The sequence below is a fragment of the Herpailurus yagouaroundi genome, unplaced genomic scaffold, assembly GCF_014898765.1.
Source record: "Herpailurus yagouaroundi ecotype Mexico unplaced genomic scaffold, PumYag 203, whole genome shotgun sequence".
NCBI lineage: Eukaryota > Metazoa > Chordata > Mammalia > Carnivora > Felidae > Herpailurus > Herpailurus yagouaroundi.
Genome location: NW_024412434.1, coordinates 32,258,380 through 32,277,236, shown reverse-complemented (window position 1 = coordinate 32,277,236; position 18,857 = coordinate 32,258,380). Strand labels below are relative to the sequence as shown.

General features: G+C 45.4%; 1 long non-coding RNA gene across 2 annotated transcripts in view; it reads right to left on the bottom strand.

Annotated features, from left to right (window-relative positions):
• Positions 1-9,132, bottom strand: part of LOC121014897 (uncharacterized) — a 20,446-nt gene extending 11,314 nt beyond the window's left edge. For both annotated transcript variants that reach the window (XR_005783489.1, XR_005783490.1), the window contains exons 1-2: positions 9,119-9,132; positions 5,761-5,768 (exon numbers count right to left, since the gene is read on the bottom strand). This is a non-coding gene — a long non-coding RNA (uncharacterized LOC121014897). The remainder of the gene's footprint in view (positions 1-5,760; positions 5,769-9,118) is intronic.
• Positions 9,133-18,857: the final 9,725 nt, after the last annotated feature.

Below are 18,857 nucleotides of genomic sequence, written 5' to 3'. Positions count from 1 at the left end.
CCCCCCCCGCTTGTTTCTTAAATTCCACTTAGGAGTGAAATCATATGGTATTTGTCTTTCTCTGACTCATTTTGTTAGCATTATAGTCTCTAGCTCTGTGTGGTTGTAAGTGGCAAGATCTCCTTCCTTTAACTTTTTTAACGTTTGTTTTCGAGACCGAGCGCAAGCAGGGAAGGGACGGAGACAGAGGGAGACACAGAATCGGAAGCAGGCTCCAGGCTCCGAGCGGTCAGCACAGAGCCCGACGCGGGGCTCGAACACACGGACCGCGAGATCATGACCTGAGCCGACTGAGCCACCCAGGTGCCCCAAACTTTCTTTTTGATGACTGAATAGTAGTCTGTGGCGTATGTATATCTCCTTTGCTTTATACATTCGTCAAATGGTGGACACGTGGGCTGTTTCCATACCCTGGCTATGGTAAATGCTGCTGCTCTAAACATCAGGGTACATCTGTCTTTCAAATCCATATTTTTGTATTCTTTGGGTAGATACCCAGGAGTGCAATTGCTGGGTCATAGGGTAGTTACATTTTTAACTTTCTGAGGAAGCGGAGTATTTTTTCCACAGTGGCTGCACCAATTAACATTCTCACCGATAGTGCAGGGGGTTCCTTCCTTTCCACTTCCTTGCCAACACCTGTTTGTCTTGATTTTAGCCATTCTGACATGTGTGAGGTACTCTTTCATTGTGGTTTTAATTTTCATTTCCTTGATGAGTAACATTGAGCATCTTTTCATGTGTCAGCCATTTGCATGTCGTCTTTGGAGAAATGTCCATGTCCTTGGCCTCTTTTTTTACCTGGATTATTAGTTTTGGGGTGTTGAATTTTCTAAGTTCTTTATGCTGTATACTATCCGTTTATCGGGGATGTCATTTGCAAATATCTTCTACCCTTCCATCGGTTGGCTGTTAGCTTTGTTGATTCTTTCCTTCACTATGTAGGAGCTTTTTATTTTGACCAAGTCCCAGTAGTTTATTTTTGCTTTTATTTCCTATGCCTCAGACATATCTAGAAAAATGTTGCTACAGCTGATACCAAAGCAGTTACTGCCTATATTCTAGGATTTTGATGGTTTCAGATGTCACATTTAGGTCTTTAATCCATTTTGAGTTTATTTTTGTGTAAGATACAATGAAGTGGTCCAGTTTTCTCAGCACCCTATGTTGAAGACACTGTCTTTTTCCCATTGGGTATTCTTTCCTTCTTTGTGGAAAATTAACCATATGTGGGTCATCTCTGGTTTTTTGTATTCTGTCCTAATAATCTAGGTGTTATTTTTTTGTGCCAGTACCATACTGTTTTGATTACTACCACTTTGTAATATAACTTGAAGTCCAGAATTGTCATGCTTCCAGTTTTGCTCTTCTTTTTCAAGATTACTTTGGCTATTCCAGGTCTTTTTTGGTTCCATATAAATTGTAGGATTGTTTTAACTCTGTGAATGTGCTGGTGGTGTTTTGATAGGGATTGAATTTAATGTATAGGGTGCTTTGGTAGTAGACCAAGTGGTCTACTAAATGGTAGACATTTTTTTAATGTTTATTTTTGAGACAGAGACAGAATGCGAGTGGGTTAGGGGTAGAGAGAGAGGGAGACACAGAATCGGAAGCAGGCTCCAGGCTCTGAGCTGCCAGCACAGAGCCTGACGCGGGGCTCGAACTTATGAGCTGTGAGATAGTGACCTGAGCTGAAGTCGGATGCTCAACTGAGCCACCCAGGTGCCCCTAAATGGTAGACATTTTAATATTCTTCTAATCCATGAGTAGAGAGTATCTTTCCATTTGTGTCCTCTTCTATTTCTTTTGTCAGTGTTTCATAGTTTTCAGAGTACAGGTCTTTCACTTCTTTGGTTCAGTTCATTCCTAAGTATTTTATTTTGGTGCAATTGTAAATGGGAATGTTTTCTTAATTTCTTTTCTGCTTCATTTTTGGCATATAGGAATGCAAAATGTTTCTGTATGTTGACTTAGTATCCTGTGACTTAATTTATCAGTTCCAGCAGCGTTTTGGTGGAGTCTTTCTTTGGGTTTTCTGCATGTAGTATCACGTCATCTGCAAATAGCAAAAGTTTCACTTCTTCCTTGCCAACTTTGATGCCTTTTCTTTTTCTTGTCTGTTGCTGCGGCTAGGATTTCTAGTACTATGTTGAGTAAAAGTGGATGTCCTTGCCTTTTTAGGGGGAAAACTCCATGTTTCCCCATTAAAGATGTTTGTTTTTATTTTTTATTTTGTTTACTTCTGAGATAGAGACAGAGTATGAGTTGGGGAAGGGGGGCAGAGAGGGAGACGTGGAATCTGAAGCAGGCTCTGAGCTGTCAGCACAGAGCTGGAACTCACAAACCATGAGATCGTGACCTGAGCCGAAGTCAGATGCTTAACTGACTGAGCCACGCAGGGGCCCCTGATGTTTGTCTTTTAACAAGAGAGTACTTGCATTACACACATGCACACACACAAATCAAGGACCTGCTCGATTATGAGGTAATGCACTTCGATGTTGCATTGCAGTGTTAGCCCACAATTTCCTCCAGGCAAAGTCTGATGGCAGAAGCATCACTCTGTTGAGAGGATGATGGTTTCGGGGGTCCCGGACACGGGCTCTAGCCGGGCTTTGCCATGTCCCACATTAACTGCGCACACTTAGATAAGATGTGCATGTGCTGAGTCTCCATTTCCTTGTTTAGGGATAGACATCATCTTCAGAGCCGGTGGGAAGGCTAAATGCAGCATAACCCAAGTAGCGGTACATGGGCCACATTTATTCCAGAAACCGGAACCTTCATTTCACCCCTTCTAATAATTCAACTGAATTGATCAACCCTCTTAGATTTAGAAAAATACTGCTAGTTTGAAAACCGATTCTTCTGTAGAAGAACAAATACCTAATTCAACATCTATCAGGTGGGGGTATTTAACCAGGTCTACAAACTCTCTAAGATAACTGAGAGCATAGTAGGCATCACACACGGAGGGAGTCGCTATGTCCACCCTGTACCATTGTTATGAACATGCTGACCTGCCTTCTGACAATTAAATACAACCCATGACTTTGATACCCTCTCTTCTCACCTGTGTCTTCTGCCTTGGCCCAATAGCAACTCAACTATTTTTCAAGGATCATGCAACTCCCTTCAGAAAATGCGTATCAAGGTTTTTCATAAAAGAAGTAAATTCTAGACCCTCTGGGGGAACAAGGGATTACTGATCACAAATGATAAATGAATTCTGTCAAAGTCTTTGGGTCACTTGGTGTACTTGAGAGCAAATTTGAGCACCTCAGGCTAGCTCAGCGATGGGTACCAGTGACTCCATCCTCTGCAAGTGATTTCAGCCTGATCTAAACTCTGTCCTCAGCCCGCACACTCCCAGGATCCACTCCTACACGCGTTCTGCAGGACCTCGCCCGCATGAATTCACAATATTTTACACTCTTTGGTGTGTCTATCAGTTTGGATGGAGCACGGTAGGGAAGAAGAAGGGTGTGGAGGATTTTAGGATATGCAGGCATCTCTTACAGACGTGAGCGGCCAGTGTGCCATGTGGACTCTAAGGGTTGGTGGTTTTATTTGGTTTTGATTTTTAAGACCAAAGAACTTCAGTGTGCTTCAATGCAAAGAGGAAGAGAAGGGAAGTGATAGTCATGGAAGGGATCCAGAGAAAACCTGCAGAAATCCAAGAGGAAACAGAAAAGAAGGGACAGGTGTACAGCTAGTTGTATGGACTGGCGAGCCATAGGTTGGTGCTGTTGAATGGATCGTTTATACTACTTTATACCCTCTCGCAGAGGAATATTTAGTCCTGTGATAGACATTACATCGAGTGTTGGGGTACAGTGGCAAAAACGCCTGTTTTCTAGAGTTTACATTGTATTTAAACAAATGGAAAAAACCTCCCAGACTAACTGGGATAGAGAGGACCACACTTGGGTCTGCAGGTGAAACCTTTCCTGAGTCAGGGTCAGTGTCCAAAAGAATGATAGATGCGTGGAACAGCAGCTGTCTTGTTTGCTTTTGGGACTTCTGCAAAAGAGTGGAGGCATAATGGCCCAGCAGTAAGGTGGTGACACCATGGTCTAGCCTATGTGCATATCCAGTCCTGGCTTACAGGAGGTGGGAAAGAATGATTGGGACAATAGGGCTTCAGAAAGAACCCAGGGTGTTTTGGGGGTTGAGGATTACAATAGCGGAGGACGGAAGGTTGGAGGGGTTGTGTCTGTAATGCTGCCATGGACTGCAGCCACTTTGAAAAGATCTGTCTCCAGATGCTGGAAGTCTTCTGCTGAGATCAACCTTGCTTTGGCATGATCACTGTAATGTTGCAAACACGATGGGTTTCTTTATATTAATCTAACTCAGGGAAGGACTAAACTTTCCCGTTGGATGTGACAGCTGGAAGGTGTCTTGGATACCGATATACAAACCTATATATACTGACGACTTATCTGCATTTATAATCCTGTCTCTAGTAAACTCATTACTTTTGCCCAAGTAGCAGGTGTAGTTTACTTAGGAACATGGGGACAAATAACAATAGAAACTACTCCAAAACTAAGGTCCTTTCTGCAAAAGGAAAATAATGGTGGGTGGGGGGTGGAGTATGAGTGGAAAATAAATTTTTTCCATCATAGATTTAAAAGTAATGTTTAAGGGGGCGCCTGGGTGGCTCAGTTGGTTACTTCCGCTCAGGTCACAATCTTGCAGTTTGTGGGATCGAGCCCCACGTCGGGCTCTGTGCTGACAGCTCGGAGTGTGGAGCCTGCTTCAGATTCTGTAGCCTGCTTCGGATTCTGTCTCCCCCCTCTCTGCCCCTCCCCTGCTCGCGTGCTCGCTCCCTCTCAAAAATAAATGTAAAATTAAAAACAATGTTTAAATCTTACCTACATATAAAATATAAATGAATATATTGAATATATGTGTAATGTGTAAATTGAAATGCAGTAAAATGAAGTCTTCTCTGTTAAAAGGTATACATTAAGCAAGTTCAAGCACATGGGACCTTGGCCATGTGTAGAATCAAAGACCGTAGCTGGTGACCTAATTATAAACAAGAGTTGACTCCTGACTTCATTGAAATCAATATTTAAGACAAAGCAGGGGTGCCTGGGTGACTCAGTTGGTTAAGCATCCGACTCTTGGTTTCTGCTCAGGTTATGGTCTCATAGTTCGTGGGATCAAGCCCCATGTTGGGCTCCGTGATGACAGTGTGTAGCCTGCTTGGGATTCTCTCGGTCTCCCTGTCCCTCCCCTGCACACTTGTGTGTGTACACTCTCAAAAATACTTTGTTCCTGCTTCCACCTGTGTCACAGCTTATATCAGACTTACTTTCTCATCAAGAACAAGCAACGTAACTGGATAAATTGCACAAAGTCCCCAACTACTTGAGAGCATTAGAAAGCTGTCAAGGCAAGTAGGACTTAAGGGGGCAAGACCCTGGAGACCAGAAGATTACAAAATACAAGGCCTGGCATTCTGTATGGAATTTCCTTTCTGAAATCACCATATTCTAAGTTGCTAAGGAGTGAATGACCAAGAAATGAAAACAGTAGCTAGGAAGCTAAACCCTAAGCCCAGCAAAGTAGAACCACGAGCTCCCACAGAGACTCTTAAGGGCTCTGCTTCAAGAGTAGCCCACGACCCTGAGAATGGGCAGACACAAGACATTCCATCTCTAAGTGCATCCCAGTGAGCTGTGATGCCTGTGACTGGAAGAATACCAATGGGCTTTATTCTCTTGTGTAGCCCTCAGTGGCGGTGACCTGACATCCTAGGGGAAGGCTCCGGGCAAAGCATACATTATTCCTATGTCTCAAATTTTTAGCTCTAATGAATATGGTTAGGGAATTAGATGGCAAGGTGGAAAATTTTACCCAAGAATTGGAATCTAGATGATGGAACCAGAAGGAATGTTATAGATCTGTAATCACTAACGTATAATCCAGTTGAGGTGTTGTTAAACACCTCAAACTGTAGGGAGGGGCATTCATAAACTGAATTACAGGTCAGGAGCAAATTTATGCAATAATTGTACAAAGAAAAGGTGAGGTGGGGACTCCGGAACAGAGGTCACAAGGGAAGTATAGGTGTGAAAATGTATGGCCTGATTCCCAGCATCATAGGACCGGAGCAACATTTGGAGAAAAGTTCAAAATTTTTCCAAATCTGAAAAATTCAGATTTAAGAAATCCTAGATTCAGCCAAATATAATTGTGTCTTGAGAGACCGTGGTTACATTCCAGAAGACAAAGATGGAGAGGGAGAAAGTCCCCAGTGGGTCCCTTTAAAGGGACTGCTGCAGCAATGATGGAATGGACTTCTTAAACTGGAAATAAACTACAGGACTAGAACACTCCGTGAAAACAGACTTTAAAAAATTAAGACCAAATAAAGACCTTTTCAGGAAAATACAATCTGAGCCAATCACCTCAGAGCTCTGTGGAAGAAATGGTTCTGGAATCTTGGTAGTGCAAGGAAGAGGGAGGAGCCACGAGGATTGTCTAAAACTATCATCCCACTGCTAGAAGGGGTGGAGAATGAGAGCCTGGCGTGTCTTGGAGGCGGAAGGAGGTGCAGCCCTCTGCTGGTTCGTGTCCGTGGGCCCTCTCCACGTCTGTGCTTCTCTGTGTTGGAGGGGTGTCTTCCTCTGAACTGTGACTGCTGGCATCCTGTGGCTGAAGAGCCAGAGGACACACAAAGGACGTGGAAGCCACAGTGAAACGCCCAAGCCCACAAGCTGAGTTCTCTGCGTTCCGGACTCCTTGCCTTTCCTGCTCCTAAAGATGCAACGTCACTTTGGAGCTAAAAGGTCTGCTCTGGTCTCTGCTCTTGGCGCTTTTCTCTGTTTCTAGTCCCTGAGCTGCCTTAGTGTCACGTGGAGACAACAGTCCAGAACGTTTACCCTAAGCATCTGGCTTTCCTGAAGCCCGTGTCTGCAATGAGAGAGGCAGAGGCTGGAATAAAAGCCTTAAACCCAGAAACACTCTAAGTACCTCTCGTCCTTCCCTTTTAGGATTCCTGATACTTTTTGTCTTAAGATTCGTTTGTACATACAGGAAAAAAAAAATGGCAATTTCCAGTTCTAGGCAAGATGGAGTAAATGCATTCCACTCCTTTTCCAAACAGCTAAAAACTCTGACTAACATAAAAACCAAATGTCACAAAATTCTTACAGGTGGGGTAAAAATTAGACTAAGGGCATTGGGATGTGAGAAAGATACAGGGATTTTTATTTTTTAGATCCTCTGACCATGGGAAGCACTGCCTCTTCCATACCTTGACCCTGAAACCCAGTGGGTAGAGGTGGAAAAAAAAGACCCAAGGAACACCCACATTGTCTAGCCAAAGGACCTGCTAGGACCCCAGGATGGGTCTTCAGTGGTGCCCAGCCTACCCCAACTGAGCACCGGGAAATGCCCCACTCACACCCTTCCCCAGTGGGCTCCTATCTCACGGGGAGCAGAGTCGAGCCATGTGCCCATGCGTGCTTGGCAGTAGGGAGTAGAGCTGCTCCCCTCCCCCAAATGGGAGGAATATTAGGACGATACAGGGTCCTTGAAGACAGCGTGTGAAGTCTGAGGCCACCCTGGAGTTGAACCAACACTGCCAAAGGTTTGGCGCCTAAGAACAGGGACAAGCACCAGCATGGTAGAACAGCCTTGCGAGTCGACCTTTCAGCCATAGTCCCCAAAGCAGCCAGGTACGTGTATTCTATACTTAAATAGGCTGAATGGCCTGAGAAGAGAGGAGATTTAAATAGGACCCAGGGTCTCTGAGCACAATGCCTGAAATGTCCAGCGTGCAAGTGAAGATTAGTTGCACACCAAGAAACAGAGCATCTTAACTCTAATGAGATCAGACAAAGAACAGTCACTAACAATGAGAAACAGATGCTCTAATTATCTGACGGGATTTGTTGTCTCCAAGTAGTTATTAGCAACTTAAAAAAACACCTTGAATGAGACGTGTGCAGTTCTGCCGTGTAACCCTTAACTGGACATCATCTAACTAAACTGAAGGCTCTTGGAAATTGACTCCAAGTGTACAAGAGAGATGGTGATGATTTGTTCAAGGCAGCTAGAAGCCTACTAGGGAGATTGAATCAATCTCTGCCTTCTGGGAATTTATCCGGAACTTCTAGAGATGAGCATATGGATGGATTAGCACAGTTTAGGCAAACCCTAGATTATGTGTGCCCAAGTACATGAGTAGTCAGGTGAAATCATTTTTTCCTGAAGGTCCATGTGGGGATCCTGATGGATTGAGGTATACGTGTGATGAATTTTTTATGTGTGTAATTTTAAATGTATGCAAGTACCAATCCTCTCTTGTCCCCATAGTTGTCACAGGGCAGAGTGTTACCGAAGAAAATCCGCATCCGATATGACATGTACCACCCGAAGCAGGGTATGCCTGCATATCATTGTTTAGAAGAAGCGTTCTATATAAATGTGTATGGTCACTAAAAATCTAATGCAAATTTTTAAAGTACTCTTAATTGCAGCCTTAGTTAACCGATTTCTTGTTTACATTTCTTCTCTGTTGACATAATTAACTAGAAACGTGGGGGAAGAACTTTTGCCATTTGGCAGGAAATGCCAGAGCAGAGCACAATGAGACGACATTACAGGTTTAGGTTTAATCGTGAAGAGTCCTACAAACAGAGGTGACGTAGGTCCACCACTGTGTTCCCGGAGCCTAGAATCCAAACAGGAAGGGGCCACACAGAGAAGAACACGGGGAGCCCGCTTCTCTGTGCCCTTCTAGTGCCACCACCACGCCCTCCATCAGACAGGAGGAGAGGACACTGCTTGGGAACACGGTTTCTTGTAAAGCTTAACACATCTGTACGTCATGATGCTTTAATCCCTGGATACCTATCTCAGAAAAGTGGAGACGCGAGTGCACGTGCATGCCCGTGCGATAAACAGAAATAGGAGCATTTATTGTTTATAATTAAGAGTAGAGAACAGCCCAGATGTCCACTGAGCAGTCGCATGGGTAAGTGAAGCAGTTTATTCCTACAGAGAAACACTTCCCCAGCAGGAACAAGGAAGGCACTATGACCCACGCAATGACATAGACGGATTTCAAAATGTTTTGCTGAGTGAAGTCAGATACAGAAGAGCACACGTGGGGTCCCAGTTATATGAGGCTGAACAGCTGGAAGAAACATGGTGGTAGAAACCAGCGATTTCCTGGGCAGGGTGGGAAGAGGTGTGCTGGGCATCTTGGCATCTTAGGGTGGCCGTAACCAGGGTGTATGATGTTTCAACACTCATTTGAATTGTATGCTTAAAATCTGTGCACTCCATCGGGTGCCTGTTACACCTAAAAATGTGAGTGTTGTGAAAAACACAGGCTTAGGAAATATTCCAGATTAAAGATTATCATTGTATAATCTACTTCATTTGCCTGTACATCTGCCGTGTTGTTCTATTTATTATCTCTTATCTATAATATTAGTAACCAAGACCCGCATCAGAAAGGACTGAATATTGATAGGGGCGTCTGGCTGGCTCAGTAAGTGGAAAGTGCAACTCAGTCTAAGGATTGTGGGCTCGAGCCCCATGTCAGATGTAGAGATTACCTTAAAATCTTAAAAAAAAAAAAAAAAAAAAAAAACTTGATGGCTGCTAACTGCTGTTGTAGATTTCAAGGATTTTAATTGTTAGCAAAGTAATCTTCACTGCAGCCTCATAGGTATTTAAAGTTCGGGGCCAGTCATTTTTAACACTTCTTGGGGTTTTTCATGAAGTCCCCAGTTAAAGGACGTTTTGGGTATCAGTAAACAGCTGGTAAGCTGGTGCCCCAAGTGAATGGAAATTAGAAGTAGCATGTCTTGGAGAATTCTTTCCTAGAACTGTTATCGCTTTTCAGGCTTCCGACATGTCAAGGATGTGCCAGATCAGTACGGTGTCTTGATCAAAGGTGCTCCTGTTATGGAGATTTTCAAGACTCCATAGTGTGGTCCCACTGGTGTCCTGTTTCTCTCCTCGGATGCCCTCTGTTGGGGACTCCCTGGCCACTGAGCCCATCTGGTCATTTGCTCCCTCCATCTCCTACTCTGTTCCTTTCTTGTGAGTGGAGTCCCATTTCTTCAGCTTTTGAAACTCTTGGGGATTAAGTATGCTTCACGTTGTGACTGGATTTTATTAAAGTCTTTTTGATGGTTACGTCACGTTCTGTCAGTGTGTCTGGACCAGAGTTTAACACCAAATTGTAGTTAAATATCTTAACGTGTTGATGGAACCACAATTAGGCCAAAAGCTTTATTTTCTAAGACTAATTTCCCAGCATTCGAATTATTGGGTAAAAATGTTTCATGTATTTAGGACTTTTGATATTTACAAAACAAAATCCCCATCTTCCTTCCAAAACTTTCTGGGAATCTTCATCTCAAAATTATGCTCATTTTATTCCATCATTACCAGCACCAAGTATTAAGCTTTTTAACAAATCTCACAAAATAGGTGGAAAATTTTAATTTACAGGCATTTGCTTATTTGCAGGGGTCTATCGATGTTTGTTTACCAGTATGTTTCTATCGTGTGAAGTACGTTAATTTTTTGCTTCTCCTTCTGAGTGAGGGTTCGGTGTGTGTTTTAATTCACAGGAACTTGTCGCACAGTGAAAATACGTACTTTACTGTGTGTTGCTCTAAACCTATTTCCCTGATTTTCTCTCCCTGTTCACTTATTTATCACATCCACCTACTATATTTTTGAAATGCACATTTTTATGACCTCTTCAATTATTGCAAAACCTTGAAAATCCTCCTCCTACCAGAGCTTTGAGAGTTCAAAAAATTTTTATTATGGGAAATTTTAAACAAATGCAGGCAGAAAATATGCATCACTCAGTCTCCACGATCCCTCACATTCTGTGAGCTTCTAATGGCTCTGCTGCCCACCCCTCACTTGATGAAGATGATGATGAGGGTTGTATTTTGTAACCTTTGACATGAAATGTACATACATCAGAATGCCCAAGTCTAAATGGTACATGTTTGACTAATGGACACACGTGTGTAACATCTTCTGGGGTCCCCACCTCCCCATAGAGCTCCCACTGAGTCCCCCCACCAGAAGATCCATTGTGATTTTTTTTTTTTTACTATGTCGTATAATTTTTCCTTTTAAATAAAGCCCTGAGATTTGGCAGATTTTGTTATATATGTACTATTTTTCTCTAGGGTTTAAAAAATATTTGAATGCTTTATGTACTATTCTGCACACTTAAAACTTTACCAATATAAGGTTTACATTCAACTTTTTTTTCCCAGATTATAAGGCCTTTAGTTTCCATTTTCCTTAAATTTTGATGTGTCCTTCATTTTATAAGGGGCAGGTTGGGAGCACAGTGTGCATTTGATAGTATCAACATGATCTTTCCCAAAATAGGTGAAGCATTTACATGAGGGGCAAAATTTTTTATATATCAGAAGAAACCTATAACTTTTACTGGTCACTTGCATTGGCTTACCAAAAGCCACTGATGCGCAAGTGAGCACTGTTCTGATAGGATGGGCTGTATGGTCCTATATAAAAGTTAAACTGCTCTTAGTAGGTTTGGAGTTTATTTGAATTCTGCATAGGAGGAAGTCAAAAGAATGAATGCAAGTAAATTGGCTGTGAAAATCAACTGTAATGAATGTGGGTTTTGGGTTTGGTCTTTACATGACGAGTAACCAAAGCTTTGCGTCCACCATCTGCGATTCTCAGAAGTGAGGGGTCTGCTCTCCCGGGCCAGTCCATTTCTACAAAGTCCCGTCTTCGTTGTGTGCCTGGTTTGACAAAGGACCCCCGATGAGGTGAGAGAGGTGTGTCTGGGGGAGAGGGTGTGAACAGGGACTGAAGATAAGACACACACAGAAGGAGGCCTAGGAGGTCATAAAACTTACGAGATGGAGAAGGAAGGCCGGTGTGCATGGAAAGTTTTTTCCAGCCCGTTGGTCACAATGAAAGGGTATGTAAAACCTTGGTAATCTCTTTCGTGAAAAAAGGAAAAGGCCACAAGTCAGCACAGTTGGCGTTGCTGAGTGACACAAACCCACAGTGCAGCATCTGAAGGGGACGGGACCTCAGAAACCCAAGTCAGTCACTCCTTCCTACAGACTCCGGCCAGGGCTCTCCCTTCACCTGTATCTTTCTCTAGAGGCCATTCTCCACGCCGTTGGGACCACATGCCTCTTATGGACCGAGTGTGCCCCCATGTTCCAGTGCAGAAGGCCCTCCCCTGGGTGGCTGTGTTTGGACACTGGGCCTGTGAGGTGACACAGGTCAAAGGTCATGGGGGAAACATCCTGTAGATCGTGCCCTCCAAAGAGGAGGAAGAGGACCGAGAGCCTCTTCTCAGAAGAGCACACAGGTGAGGACACAGGGAGCAGGTGCCATCTGCAGGCCCTGTGAGCCCAGGGCAGAGTCGCGAGAACCGCTCCGTGTAGGCCACCACCTGTGGTCCCTTACGAACGCCCTCACCAAAACCACCTCTCGAGCCCATCACTCACTTTCCCAGCCATTCCACGTCTGCTCATTCATTTCTTCCAGGTCCGTGATGGAGCCACATATGTGGTTCCAGGAGCGGACCCCTAACATGTCTTTGCCGGAGGCCAGCCCACCCACCCTGCTGACCTGAGGGGTCCCCCCTCCTGTGAGCTGGCACCGAGGCCGGTGCTCCTCACCAAAAACCCCGGCAGGAAGATGCATAGCCCCCCCCCCTTTTCTGAGGATTCCCTCTGCTGCCGTGAGCAGAATCAGCCTTCAACTCCTGTAATTCTACTCCGATGGCACCCAGAATGCCACTGTCACAGCATTAACACACCACCTTTTAGTTCCTTCGGAGAGCTGATGGGCCTCAGCGAGGCTGGAAGGTACATGTCGCTGAGAGTGAGAGTGGAGCCTAATCCTGCTGGCTGTTCGGAGTCCCTGAGCAATCTCGAGGCCAGTCTGCCCTTCCTGGATAGTTTGACGACGACTCTTTCTACTGCAGCATACGTTTTCCACCTGTTGATACAATTCAGGCTACTTTCCATCCTGTTGGCCAGTAAGCGTGTTCCATACTTTCTAAAAAATTCCCTGTCCCGAATCTGTGTCTTTGACAAATAACATCGTTTGCCAGACCTGGTTGTAGGTACTGAGAATGCAGTAAAGCCAAGGATGCGCCTGCGCTCATAGGGATGTAGTTTTCATTATTGGGGTGAATGACCGACAGACTGGTCTGCCTGCACTAGGTCGGGGAAGCAGTGTGGCAGAGGAAAACCAAGCACAGTCTGTAGCGGATGACAGGAGTGAGGTGGCCACCTCGGAGAAGTCGGCAGCTTGTTCAGTGTGGTGCCTAGAGCACAGGTGTGGGAACCCGAGAGGGAGGCACTCCTCTTAGGGGGAGGAGTGAGCCCATCCCTGAGGTAAGGAAATGGGACCCAGGTCAAGTTCAAGCAAATGAGTGGCAAAGGGCTGAAGAAACCACAGGTGGTCGGGGGGGGGGGTCTGCATCCTGATGGTGCAGATGGTGGGAATATTTACCTCGTGCTGAGCTGTGAAGCCGTTGGACAGTGTGGAGTGGGAGTCCCACTGAGTAATTCTGTCTGTAGGAGCTCCTGCTGCTGCTGCATAGATGGGGGACCCAGAGCAGCCATGACCCCAGACAGGGAAGTCCAGTGACGTTGCCATGTTCCAGGAGACACGTGGGGGTGGCTGGGATTAGAATCAGGTGTCCACCGTGGAAGGTGTCATCTATCCGAAACGAGACCTCCACTCTGCTGCTGTGGGGGTTTTGCACATGGTACACAAGAGCAAGAATTCTCAAAGCGTCTGAGCAGATGGTATTGCCCTCCCCTAACAAGGGGACAGATGCCCAAATTGCCTTGTAAACTGGGAGCAAATGGATTCCAATGCAAAAGACACGAAGGCTGAACCCAAAAGTGCATCCCGGACGCGGCTTGGCCTTGGTCTGTGTGCTGTGCTGTGCTGTGCCCTTCTCCCCGATTCCCCTTCCTGACTGAGCCTGGGTTCCGTCTCCAGAAAACGGTTTCTGTTTCTTCTTCCCACTGGCAGACAGATTTCTCACTTTCCAGGCCCTGCTTTCACAGCATTTCTGATGTGCTTGAATGAGCAGCAAAGAACATTGTGATGGTCTGGTGCCATGAGGGCAAGGCGAGGAGATGACAGACGGGGTTTGAATGTAGCAGGGACAGGGTAGCCCCTCTCAAAGCAAATCCATTACACTCTGGTAGCAAGCCTCCCCCCCCCCCCAAACCAACAAGCCCAGCAGTCCTGTCCCACCAACCATATTTGCTAGGTGCCTCATCTGTTGCCAGGAGGATTCTTAGGCCACCAAGTCTACTCTTCTGTTTTAAAATGTATGCGTGTAGGGGCGCCTGGGTGACTCATTTGTTTGAGTATCTGACTTCAGCTCAGGTCATGATCTCCCAGTTCATGAGCTTGAGCTCTGCATCAGGCTCTGTGCTGACCGCTCAGAGCCTGGAGCCTGCTTTGGGTCCTGTGTCTCCCTCTCTCTCTCCTGTCTCCATTTTTCCCTGCTTGCATTCCCTCTTTCCCTCTCCCTCTCCCCCTTTCTCAAAAATACTTAAAAAAAGGTTTGTAGGTTAATGACTAGATAATGCCGTCATCCTCCAGAATGAAAGCAATGACTAAGACTTAGCTGAAGCAGCCATTTCACCGACAAGGGTGCTTTACAGGTTCCAGACAGACTTTCTCTTCATCTAGGATGCCTTCACACCATGACTTGCTCTCATCCATCTCTGTTGTTCTTCACCTTTTATGTAGTGTAGACTGAAAAGTAACTATTGAAATATTATGAACTAAAAGGCAACCTACTGAACGGGAGAAGATATTTGTAAATGACATGTACAATAAAGAGCTGTCCAAAATCTATAAAGAACTGACTCAACACCCAAAAACCAACCCTGTTTGAAATGGGCAGAAGACATGAACAGGCATTTCTGCAAAGACCTATGGATGGCCAACAGACACACAAAAAGATGCTCCACACCACTCATCATCAGGGAAATGCAAATCAAAACCACAATGAGATATCACCTCACACCTGTCAGAATGGCTAGAAGAAACAGAAAACAGGTGTTGGCATGAATGTGGAGAGAAACAAGCCCTTGTGCACTTTTGGTGGGAATGCAAACTGGTGCAGCCATTGTGGAACAGTTGAAAATAGAACTACCCTATGATCCAGGAATTGCACTACTGGGTATTTACCAAAAACAAACAAAAAACACTAAAGAGATACATGCACCCTGTGTTTTCTGTGGTATTATCTGTAATAATTAAAATGAAACAACCTGTACACACGCAGGAATATTACTCAGCCATAAAAATGAAATCTTGCTGTTTGCAACCACATGGATGGAGCTAGAGAGCATAATGCTAAGTGAAATAAGTCCAAGAAAAATACCATATGATTTATTAAATGTGGAATTTAAGAAAACGAATGTTGGGGAAAAAAGAGGCAAACCAAGAAACACTCTTAACTCTAGAGAACAGACTAGTGGTCACCAGAGGATAGGTGGGTGAAGGGATGGGGGAAATAGGTGATGGGGGTGGAAGAGTGCACTTTCGGTGAAAAAAAAATAGTGATAATACGAGGATCTGAAGGAACCAAGGCATGAAAAGCAGGAGAGGAAACAAAATGGTGGGACTTCGTGGACTTTGCTGATTGGTTAACTTGTGGAGACAGTGGTTCACCTGTGGCAGAATGAACAAAGACAAAAATATGTATGTGTGGCATTTTGTGTTCTCTAGGAGGATAGTTATTTAAAAAAAAAATTGTTTATTTTTTGATAGAGTGTGAGTGGGGGAGGGGCAGAGAGGGAGGCACAAAATCCAAAGCAGGCTCCAGGCTCTGAGCTGTCAGCACAGAGTGCGACGTGGGGCTCAAACTCACTCTGAGATCAGGACCTGAGCCAAAGTCGGACGGTTAACCGACTGAGCCACCCAGGCGCCCTGGATCTTTATTTTAAATAACGGTATTTACTGAATACAAATTGTCATTGTGGAAATTACTCTGAAATGGCTTTATTCACATTTTAGAAAATCACACAAAACAAGAATTAGTCCCAACAATTGTAAATAAATGGTATCCCCCTGCTGGCGTGACGCGTTCGGCGATCTCCCGGACATATGCGTATTTAAACAGCACACGGGTGAACTCAATGTTGCTTGTCCGTTTTTACAATTTAAAAACCTTTGTGAAAGAAATCCGTCTCGTTAGTCTTGGGAATTTGAGTGTTCGTTGATTTACTGGCTTGACACAATCAGAGTTAACGCCAAGTAGATGGGGGTCTGTCTGACGGGGGTGGGTCTCTGCTCCACACAGACACTCAGGGACCCAGAATGACAGAGGCACTTCTGCCTTCTCAGACCACACTGGGTGTTGACATTCCAGCAGCAGAGGGTGGGGTGAGAGCATGCTGGCTCCGGTCTGGGGGTGCTGGCACCCACCTGTCTACCTTCCAGTGGAGGAACTGAATCACACAGCCGCCCCGCTGCGGAGGAGGCTGGGAGGTAGGGGGCAAGCAGGTGAGGCAGCTACGCCTTCTGTCTGATCTCAGCCTCCTGGCGTAGCCCACGAGGGGTCACTGGAAACCTTTCTCACTTTGCCCTTTCACTGGGTCCTCAAAGCAACCACCTTTTCCAACCCTGCAGGGCCCCCAGCGTTTGGTCTCCATGTTTTCTTCACTTCTGATGGGGAGCTGCTGATTCGTGTTTGAATTCATTTGATTTTTCTAACCGAGACTGAATGCAGCCAGCACCAACCGGCACATGCTGATGCGGTTGTTTTCTGGTCTCTTCCTGAGAGTTTTGGGCCTGGCCAGCGTCTGGTTGTGCAGACTCACCAAATGCTTTGGCCACAGTGCAACACCGATCTCGAACCAGTGCCTTACGCCTCTGGCTGACATCAACGCCGTGTCCCTCAGCGTCTTTCCGTGTCGGCACTCTGCTTCCCGTTTTTACATGAGTGAATTCTGGATGCTGTCGTAAACCTTGAAATGTAAGTGCCTCCAATGCTTTTTTTTTTTTTTAAATGTTTATTTTTCAGAGAGAGAACCTGAGCAGGGGAGGAGTAGAGAGAGAATCCGAAGCAGGCTCCAGGCTCCGAGCTGTCAGCACAGAGCCTGATGCGGGACTTGAACTCATAAACTGCGAGATTGTGACCTGAGCCCAAGTCGGATGCTCAACCTGTCTGAGCCCCCGGGTGTCCTAAGTGCCTCTGATGTTAATTTGGGCCTGTTAACGACTTTGGGCAAGTGGTACCTGATCGTGGGATAACTCAGGCCCAGGCTGGGGGCTGTTCCTTCACCTTTCCAGCCCGGTGTTCGTGCCCAGCCGGGGGTGGGAGACGAGGGAACGCTGGGGTCTGGTGGCCCACCCGCACTGGTGTACATCCCCGTGTCCACCACGCACAAGCCTCTCTCTGTCACTCGGCCCCGCCTGACTGCAGAGGCCCAGGAACGAAGCCCCCCAGATGGCCCTCCCCAGCAGCCCCCCTCGGAATGGGGCAGGAGGAGAGAGCGGGGCTGACGTTTCTTCCCTGTGCCGATTCCGAAGCTCCCGGGTAATTACTTAGAGTCAAAACGGTGTGGGTTATAACATTTACGTCGGGCCAGTTGTTCCCTGACGAACTGCACTTCTGTTTTTCTATCTTTCCTGAGCTTTCTCTAAGTGGCAGTGTAAAATGGGGTCTCGTGAGGGTTCGTGTGAGACTCTTGAGGACCAGCCAGGCCTCTTGAGGACTCTTCACCACCAGCCAGCTGGTGCCTGGTTGTGTCCCCTCCTGGCTCTCCACGTCTTGTGCCCCCACTGATCTTTGCCAGTTCCTTTCCATAAACCTTAGTCCTAGAGGTCACGTGTCGCTTACCTGAAGACCTCCTTTTGCTGGAGGCCACACGCAAACTGGGCATCTTTTTGGTTTTACTCAAGGAGGACTGTTCCAACCCGGGTCTGTGGTGTAGAGATGCTGCTGTTGTGCTGGTCTGGATGTCGGATTCCAGTAATACACGCAGGCGGGTAAGGATACGTATATCCAAGTTTATAATCCCAGTCTCCCACTTTATACCCAGAGTCCCAAAATTATAAAACCAGCCTGATGTGAGAAATGCTTTAGAAAGCATTTCCATTAAAAAAATTAATATAAAGCTAAAAGAAGACCTGTATAATTTTGACAGTTTATTAATGTAATTTATTAAAATTCTAATCTTGATTCTATTGGATTCGCGTACACATCAGGGTGATTATGTTCAGGGAAATGACGTATGCTAATAACATTCGACGTTCAGCTTACAGCAACAATTTCTGTGCTTATCTAAGTACGTTATCAGCACGTTTGTATGGTTATACCTGTGTGCTATTTATAACGTGTCTTTATACATTTTAGCAAAACGGAAACATACTTAAAGAATATTATGTGTAACAACACTGTATATAAAGGTAGTTTATATACAATGAAGTTTTTTTCCCCTGATAAAACATAGTCATTTTAGGAAATATAAAAATATATACATAACACTAAATATAAAAGTAGAAATGTAAATTTAAAATCACCTACAGTCTCTACATATCTGCATTTCAGTCTGATTTTTCTCTTCCAATTTACAAACTGACTTTAATGAATTTTTTTTAATGTTTATTTTGAGAGAGGAGAGACAGCACAAGCAGGGGAGGGGCAGAGAGAGAGGGAGACACAGAATCCGAAGCAGGCTCCAGGCTCCGAGCTGTCAGCGCAGAGCCCGACATGGGGCTCGAACCCACGAACCGCGAGAGCCTGACCTGAGCTGAAGTCGGCCGCTCAACCAAGCCACCCAGGTACCCCTACAAACTCTGACTTTTAT